At 51.3% G+C, this 9,689-nt stretch overlaps 1 protein-coding gene across 1 annotated transcript in view; it reads right to left on the reverse strand.

The window, feature by feature from the left end:
* Nucleotides 1–8,880, reverse strand: part of SOX14 (SRY-box 14) — a 9,894-nt gene extending 1,014 nt beyond the window's left edge. The window contains exon 1 of the mRNA XM_021395938.1: nucleotides 8,865–8,880. The gene's annotated coding sequence lies outside the window, so the exon portion shown is untranslated. The remainder of the gene's footprint in view (nucleotides 1–8,864) is intronic.

The raw sequence follows: 9,689 nt of genomic DNA on the forward strand, positions 1-9,689 counted from the left end.
GGCGGCTAGGCGGGCGGCGAGCCGCCGGGCACAGCTGCGGGCCGGCGGTGGGGACGCGGAGCAGCGCGGGGCAGTTCAAAGGCGAGGGGCTGCGGCGAGCGGGCTGACATAGTGGCAGGGCGTTCACAGCGCGGCTGGGCGCCCAATCAGCGCGGAGGGGGACCAGCTTAAAAAGAGAGGGAGAGAGGAAGGGCGAGAGGAAGAGGAGGGGAGGGGACAGGGGAGGGAGGAGGAGGAGGAGGAAAGGAGGGGAAAGGAGGACCCCCCCCCCCCCGCCCCCTTCACCAGCGCGCAGATTAAGGGGAAGGCTTTGTGAGTTGCCGCGCTGACAGAGAGCGGAGCGGGATGGGGTGGGATGGGGGCACCGGGACCCTTGGGATATGGGGCCCGGGGGTGCCGTGGTCCCGGGACCCCTCCGTCGCCGTCGGGGCTGCGAGCGCCGCGCTCCGCCGAGCCGGGGCTGCTCCCCGCTGCCAATTCCCCTCTCCGCAGCCCCGCTTAACCCCGGGAGCCGGCTCGCGTCCCAGCTCGCTTTGAATAATTGCCTGCCTCCCGCCAAACGCCCGTGGGGAAAATATTTATTAAATGGAAACAATTGTTCCGAATCCCGGCGGGGGCTGCGTTTTTTCGCGGCTTATTGGTTTTGAGCACCTGCTTGGTTAACAAACCTGCTCCGAACAGCCCCCGTCGGGCCGCTCCTTGCCCCGGCGCGGAGCTTTCCGGCCGCTGTATGGCTAACGGGGGCAGAAACGAGATGCGGGCCGGGCGGGGGGCTCGGGCCGGGCCGGCGATGGGGTCCGCAGCCCCGCAACCTCCGCGCTCCCCCCGCCGCCCCCCGGAGGCAACTTCGGCTCCCGCCGGAGCGGCCCCGCGCCGCCATTGGTGGTTGTTCCCTACCCCCGGAGTAGTAATAAGAATAACAACAACAATAACGATAATAATATCATCAACCACCGTCGGTTATTTCCTGCTCTTTTTTTTTTTCCTCCTTTCCTCTCTCAATAAATGACTTTCATTTCCCCGTGTGCGTGCGAGGCCGGGGAGAAGGAGGAAGAGGAGGAGGAGGAGGAGGAAGAGGAGGAGGAGGAAGATGGGGGCACGGTTTAGAGTCCGCTCACCTGGACGGAGCCGGCGGTGCCGGAGACTTTGCAGCTGCCGCCACCGGCGCCGTCCCAGCGGATTTTTTCGTTGCGCTTAAAAATACGTTGGAAATTTCTCAGCCTCATTCCCCTCTGCCCAGAGCGGGGGCTGCAGGTCGGGCTCCCCCTCTCTTAACCCCTGGCACGGGGGAAACCGACGGGGAAACCCCTCCAACCCCTTTCCAAGGTGGGGTCCCCCGAGCCTCTCCCCCTACTTCCCAGCAGCCTCTCTCGAGGACCCGCAACAAAAAAGGGGCTGCAGGAGGCCCCTTCCCCCGGGATTTCCCCCCACATCCCCTTAGGAGTGCCCGCAACGTTACCCCCTCGGGCAGCTCCATGCCACGTGTGGCCCCGTCGGGCGGGAGCGGGGATGGCATGTGCGGGCGACGCACGTGGGAACTGCTTTTCGCCCCCCACCCACCCGTGGGAGCAGCCCTCGTGTATCGTGTTTTCTCCTCCTCCTTAAAACACAAAACTACCTTTGTTTTCATTGCTTATTTTCGGATACTTCGAGGATGGGGCGGGGGGAAGTGGTGGTGGTGGGGGGGGGGAAGAGAGGAGGCGGAATATATACATCATTTGTCATTTGTCATCCCGTGTGCAAATTAAACCAGGGAAACCTGGCGCCGTTTGCCAAAATCCAGCACTAGCAGGCAACTCGTTCGGAGGGGAGCGATGGCTCTGCCCGCTCTCCCCCCCAAAAAAAGTCTTCGCGAGCAGTTCATGACGCTTCGCAATAGTAACGATAAAAACCAGGCAGCTCCGCTTCCATTGGCTACTACCTCAGCCGAGATGCACAGCACACGCGCTCCGATCGGGAGCTCGGGGCGTTTCGGGTTGGATGTTGTTTATCTCCATCCTATAGAAGTCAAAAAACAGACAGAGAGAGAGGAAAAGCAGGATTTCCTCCGAGGTGCTCGTGCCCCAGTCCTTAAACGCTCCCATTCGCAACAAGCCGCCTCTCCTGACAGCAGCGTGCCTGTTGCATTCCCCAAGGAGATTCGGGGCTTTTTGGGAATTTCGCAGCAAGCAGCAGCGATTTCCAGAGCGATGCCAGATTGTTTAGACATCAAAAAAGTGCAATTATATACCCGAATGACATCACGGTAACGCAGAAAGATAAGAAGAGGCTGATATGGAAACATTAACATTATATTCTCGGTGGGAGTTCATTCGGAGTAACTTTAAATTCGAGGGGATCGTGGAGTCTGCGATCTGACATCAGCACAAACAGAGCAGTGCTTCTGCCTTCACCCTCCTCCTCCTCCTCGCAGCAATCCCGGTCGGGTAGTGCTGGAATTGCCCGAAGTGGCACAGCACCTAGAATTGGAAAGTGCCCTGACCGAAAATCGAGTTGCTGGAGGATAATGGACCTTTCAAGAATGTTTTGCTTCGTGTTTGTGCTTCGGGCATTAGGCAAAAGGAGGGGATTTGAAATTGAAGCGGGCACATTTTGGAGAACCTTTCGGATCAATGCTGTTGTCTGCAGGCGTTGAGGGCAGTGGTGCTCCCCGCTCTGCTCGGCTGCAGGTGCTGCCCCGTATCACAGCCCCAGTGACATTCCCGCTGGCAGCAGTGCTCAGTGCATATGTACGGAATGAGCTCAGTGCCAAGGCTGAATACTGAGGCAGTTTTCATTCCTATTTGATTTGACCTTTTTACGTGCAAATGCGTAAGCACGTTTCTTCACGCATGTGCCATGTATTGAAACAGACCCGTTTAGTCACATGCCATCACAGAATATACATATACTCTTTAATATTTGTGTGTAAAATATCTGCAGGTCACCACGCCGTGCTTTGGGCCAGGGGATGGATGTCTCAGACCCTATTAGCCTCAATCTGCATTCTCACACCAGCCAACACGAGGTGGGAAGAAACCACACTCTCCGGGAGGATAACTCTCTACAAAAAATACAGATTCCTCTCAGCCCCCCTTAATGAGCATCAGCTTTACACTCTGAAGCTGAAGAGTTTGCAGACCCTTCCAAACTTCATTTTCGTTCTGCTCCTTCCACCTGACTGTGATACTTTGTGAGCTCCCCATCCATTATCACGGTGCTGGGTGCATTTACCAAACACTTCTTCCACAGGTGATGTGCTTATTATTTTCCAAATGTGGTGATTCTACAATTCTATTTTTTCTGTAGCCCTCTTTTTTTTTTTTTTTAATGAGGAGGGTAATGTAATGAATGTTTTCAGACCAGGAGATGTCACCCTAGGGAACTTCTGGTGCTGGGAAAGCTGTCCCTGCTGGGACAAGGTGACACGTGAATGGGTCCAGAGTGTTTGCTGTCTCCTGACATCCCCTGAGGTGGAGGGGGGGGAATATACCAATGGGTTTGTCTTGCAGCATGATTTTGTGCCCTGAATTACAGCAGCCTGTGAGGACTAGTATGGCTGCGATGCACTGAGCAGCCCCAGCCACAGCCAGTGGGCATCACTTGGGTTGCCATTGCAGCACGTAACACTGGGTCAGAGAGCACCGAAGGTGCCTGGGCAGGGTCAGACCACAGCCAGGGGCAGCCCCAAAGGTCCCTGGGTAGAGCCCCTGCAGAAGGCAATGGGGAGATCTCCGTGTGCTTCCTCTGCACCAAGGACGGCAGGTGGGAGAGCTGAGAGCCTCTCCAGGATGTGGGAACTCGTTCACTGTGGCCTCACATGCAAACCCAGTACTCAGCACAGAGCTGACATCCCAGATACCACTTGGCTGGGAAGCCTCAGCCCTTGTCAGCAGCACGGAGTGAGGGATAAATGACCTGAGCTCAAAAGCACAGAGCAGGCTCATAAGGAAAGCTAGTATCTCTTATTAGAGCAACTGATACAGTAGTATATTATTAGAGCAACTGATACAGTCAGTAAAAAATAAATAAATAAAATAATGGACAGGCTCCCAGGCATACGAGCTCTGGAATAGAAGCAGCAACTTTCAAGAGAAGAGCCAAAGCTGAACTGTTTATCTCAAGTCCTTACTGAGCTCCGCTGCTGGGAGCCTGACAGCCCCATTGGTGGTAATGCAGCCCTCCTCCCTGCTGCAGGAAGCACGATTATCCTCAGTGACATGCTAGGCATGGAGAAACCCAGGGTGCTGTCCAGGGCTGGGTGAGGGACTCAAGGTGGGGAGGGAACCGGCCACCAGGGCTCAACTTGTTGGGTGAGCTCAGCAGTAGAACTTCTGGGTTAGTGATATCATCAGTCCACAGCTACCCATGATGCTCAAGCGTGACCAGCTGCTGTGTTCTGCAAACAAATGCTCAAAAGTGTTATTTTCCTATTATTATTCTGAAGCAGTTAAATCATTATAGAATCACAGAATGCCTGGGTTGGAAGGGACCTTACAGCCCATCCAGTTCCAACTCCCTGCTGTGGACTGGTTGCCCTCCTCCCAGACCAGGCTGCCCAGGGCCTCATCCAGCCTGGCCTTGAACACCTCCAGGGATGTGGCACCCACACTTCCCTGGCAGCCCACGCCAGTGCCTCACCATCCTCTCCCCCTGACATCTAATTAACAGGAAAAGTGAAGTTCTGGCCAGCATGCCATAAACAGAAAAATACTCCCTTTGATCTGCATGGTCCCATCAGCCATTCACAAGCTTGGGTTTCTTGCAAATTGGTGCCTTGTCCCCCAGAATGGCATTTTGCATTTGGGTATCTGAGCAAGATGGATGGGCTCGAAGGCAGTCACTGCAGAGGTCCCCAAGAGCGTCAGTGCTCCCACTTTTAGGAGCATCCATTATTTTAGTGAAGGGTGGTTCAGTTCGTGCTCACTTCATTTATTTAGGATCTATTAGTATCATACTTACTGATAAGGAGGAGTGAATTTTTTTTGTCAAAAATGTGCTTTTGGGGCCAATTTGCCTGCTCTTGGAAAAGATCTGCCCAAAATATGATTCATGTAATTGTAGAATCAATAATGTTGGAAAAGACCATTAAGGTCATGTAGTCCAACTGTCAGCCCATCACCACCATGGCCACTAAACCACATCACCAAGTGCCACATCTATCCTTTTCAAGACATCATACAATAACCAGGTGATTCCCTCGCTGCTCTTCCCACATGCACTGAGGTGGCACTTCAGTTAAACATATTCACACAAACAAAGCTGTGAACAGGTAGCACTCAAGACCCATCAAGGATCCAAAGTGCAGACAAATTCTCTCTCTACAAAGACTCCAGGCCTCTTCTCCCTGTTCACACAACTGTTCTCAACACCTCCAGATGAAGCTGCAGGTGTGGGTTGGGATATTGTAAGCACCAAATGCCATTTCTTGCCAGTGATGCATTCAGTACAAAGATAGGGCTTTAAGAAATCATCCATTGTGTGGTCCAGAATAATCTGGATAACCTCCAGAGCAGGCAGGGAGGTTTTACGTGTTGTTTAGGTCCCGAATTGCTGGAGATGACCACAGTAGTCAGAGATGCTCCATGGCAGTAAGAGCTGATCAGTAGAAAGAGATGCTCATACGCCTCAGTTCCAAGACCCTTAGTAGACCACTGGCTGCAGACACTGTCTGGCAAACACAGCTTTGGACTGAACTGGTGAAGCAAAATCTAAACAGTAAGAACAATGCCCAGAGCCCACACAGTACAGTTGTCTCAGGTGCCATGCTCTGGTGGGGACACTGATGATGGGTTCCAATCAGTAACGAGGTTGCTCTCCAGCATTCAATCCTGGGCTATGGAAGTTGTTCCTCCTTAGCAAGGAGCAGGGCTGTGGTCCTAAGCCATGCCATGAGTATCCTACCCAGGCATCATATAGACCTCCTGCCCTGTCAGGCTGTGAAACTGATGTACAGAGCCAGGAGAGAGGGAAATATCACTGCTAGTCTTCAAAACACATCAAACAGATCAGCAAAGCGCTTGAGTAGAGAATATCCCTAATGCCTTGAGACAGAGGGTGACCCATCCAGCCTCAGTGGAGGACATGGCCTTATTTGGACAGAAAAACTGCTGCAAGACAGATACAATGACTGGGATCAGGGTCTGGTGTTACAAAAAATGTTCCTGGCTTGTTTCCTGGGTGCCCTCTCCCACTCTGCCCAGCCCAGCCCTGCTCATTTGGCTGCAGTATCCTGACTCCAGTCTCAGTCTCCTTGGCAAACACATCCCCCTGCAGCAAACCCAACTTTGGGGAAGTTTGAGGAAGTAGTTTGGGGGGGATGGTACAGATTATATGATCATGGCTGGAGGAAATTATTATATTTTTAATTGAATTTTGTGTGTTATGCTCAGATACTACAATAGTGGGTCCTTTATCAATTGTTAACACGAATACTAATGAATACTAATGCTAATCATTTGTTTCTGGAAACAAATACATAGATATTTGATGGAAAAGTCTCTCTGAATTTTAACACTAGAAATAATGAAATGCGTCAGACTCCTGTGGTGCTAGCAGACAAAACCCTACAGTTACAATATGGTGACACAAAACGTGAAATATGGAGGAGTCACCGCCTGCATTTATGTAGGTTGCTCCGAATGTAATGCCTCCTATTTATTTCCATGGAAATGACAACAGCTACAAAGAACACAATAACACTATTTGAAAGAGCAAATTCTCAGCTACAAAACACTATTTTTTCCACAGTCACCACAATTAGCTATGCATTTTCACTAGTGATTAACATATTGGCAGGAAGGTGCAACCTCTACTGCCATACCACCAACATCTGCCTCTGATGTTGTGGGCCAACATAATAAAATAGGAAGCATTATTTTTGGAGTAGTTCTTGTAGCAACTAACACAGTCACGTCAGAGCCCAGGTATCGTTCTCTTGCCACCTGTGAGCAAAGAACTCCAACAGCCTTGGACAGAAACTGTACCAAGTGCTCCCCAGGAAGCCATCAGCCTCCTGAGGGCAACCACCCTTGCCCAGGCGAGAGGAGCAGCCAAAGGGTCTCCTCTGGGGTCCATCCCATAGAGCAGGACCTGGTACATCCACCGGTGCCCACATCGGAGCAATGCTCCCCGCTCGTTATTTATTTATTGTGTAGACTTGCATGGAGCCCATCTCTCCAGCAGCTGCTGGTTCTGTACAAGGTTGGGAGATAAAAGCAAGCTTTATTTCCAGCCACCCACCCCAAACGGGAAGGCACACTGCTAACCCTTTCCTAACCCTCCAGACAGGGATTTTGTGGGGAATAATTTTGCCAGCAGGAGTTTTCAGGATCTGCAATTAACAAAAGACTTGGATGAAGCATGCCTTATATCTTGTTCCAGATGCAGTCATAGAGGTTTATACTGGGGTGGGGGAGGCAAACGTTTAAGGGAGGGCCTGCTCTGGAGCACACCCAGTCTGCAGCACCTGCAAATTTCACCCCCAGGATAAATAACTGAGATATCTCCGTCACTTGGGGCTGCTCAAATTATTCATAGCAAATAAATTACCAGGTGCATTCAGTCTGTTGTTCACCCCTCCTTCCTTTTCTTACATGCTCATGAATCACTTGGAAATAGATTCTGATTTCTGCAAGAGTGTCTACTAGTCATAATAAAAAGAAGTGGCATGGCTCATGTGAACGCATGTGGCAAATGGGCTGTCAGCAAGTGGTTGTTACAGGTCTGGTACCTCCATCTGACTGGTGATTCAGAGGGTTTGCTACTGCTTCCAAGCCCCAGTTGGTGACGGGACTTATTTTTTAATCCTTTTCAGTGAGCAATGGGAGTGAAGATGGAGGACCGTGGAGAAGCTGAGCACAAGCCTACTCTGCCAGGCAGGAACTCCTCACTCCTCCCGTAAACACAGAATCATAGAATCCTTAAGATTGGTAAAGACCCCCAAGTCCAACCGCAGCCCATCCCATGCCCACTGACCATGTCCCTCACTGCCACAACTCCACGGCTCTGGAACACCTCCAGGGACAGTGACTGCCCCACCTCCCTGGGCAGCCTGTGCTGATGTACTTATGAGCAAAGAGTGAGGATGGAGGTCCTCAAACATCTCCATGAGCCATCACACCAAAGCAATATGTTCTCCTCCTGGGTAGACCTATGGGTGATGTTTAATTCCCTTCGTACACTTACAGCTTCAATCCTGGTCACCAAGAAGCTATGCAGCACAGAGGACCAGCCTCGTTGATCCATCTGAGCCCCTGTCTGGCTGCCCCAACAAATAAACATCTCACGCTTGTCCCAGTGGACATCCATGGTCCCACTGGTCATGAAGAGAGAGAAAACTTGTTATTACTAGAACACAAATTGCACTGTATACAAATGGAGAGTTAAAGGGACATGGGTGGGAAGAGGGGAGGAGGAGGAGGTGCTGTGCGTGGACTTCCTCCACCGTGGTCAGGTTGCAGGGGATGGGAGACTTGTCTGATTACCAGCCAAACAATGAGCAGCACTATTCAAACACATCCAATTACTGTTGTTATTCAGTGGGCAGAGGCCAACATGAGAATGAAAATACAGAAGGAGCAGAGAGGTCTTTGCCTGGGAAAGCATGTAGGAGCCTTGTAATGCTCCGCTCTGAAAAGGGATTTAATCAACAGCAACAAATTTGCAGGGTGAGGAAGGAGAATGAGTGCATTGTGCACGGCACTGACTTTTCACACTTCCTCTGACACAGGGGACACAGGGCATGCTGACAACCTCCCAGGCATCACCTCCCCCAGGAAGGACTGCTGGCATGCATGAGGTCAGGTGTCCCATGCATTTAAACACAGCCTAGTGCCTATGTCCTAGAGAAACATCTCAATTTCCCTCTGATGCTCTGATTCTGCTGTGATCCAAAGGCTTCTGGAGATCAAGCCGTCTCCCAGCCCTACCAAGGTGGGTCAGAGAGGTCACTCTGCTGTTTTACCCAACCTGCTTGCTCCTCTTCCATCACAGCCCTGCTTGGTGCTGGTTATCACATGGGTTCCTGCACTGGTAGATCACAGAACCACAGAATAGTTTAGGTTGGATGGGACCTGTGGAGGTCACCTGCTCCAAACTCAAAGTGTCAGGTTTAAGACCAAAGCAGCTGTTGTTGCACAGTTTTACCAGAATAAAGGTAGCTTTGTACCACAAGAGCTAAATGCCTCCCTTGAGGCTGCAGTGGTATGAGCAATGATGTAAGGACACATCATCGCATCCTAAGTCTGGAGCTCATTCTGCTTTCTTTCTACTGGCATCATTCATTTCTCCATCTATTGGAGTCCCTGGGTCACAACCGGCTGCGATCAGAAGAGGCCCTGATTCATCAGGCCTCACGGTATGGAGGACATCCACTGAGTTTGAAGTTGGGGCCCCAAAGTGAGGAGTCTCCCCATTATGGTAAAAAAAACTTTTTCCTTATGTCCTGTCTAAGTCTAAGATGAAGTGGAGCACAGTTTCATTTCTGCACATATGTTGCTTTTCAGAGCCGGGTTCCCAGAACAGACTCCAAATATAAAGAGAAAAAAAAAGAGAGAGAGAGAGAGAGAAGGAAATCTTCCTTCTTGTGTGGGTTCTTCTCGCCAGCTCCTGGTGTTGGAAGCATCCCAGCACATGGCATCCCCAGAGTTGAAGGTGCTGATGAACCCCGGGGGAAGGCAGCCTGGCTGTGCCAAGCTGATCCCCGCACT

The sequence above is a fragment of the Numida meleagris genome, chromosome 4, assembly GCF_002078875.1.
Source record: "Numida meleagris isolate 19003 breed g44 Domestic line chromosome 4, NumMel1.0, whole genome shotgun sequence".
Classification (NCBI taxonomy): Eukaryota; Metazoa; Chordata; class Aves; order Galliformes; family Numididae; genus Numida; species Numida meleagris.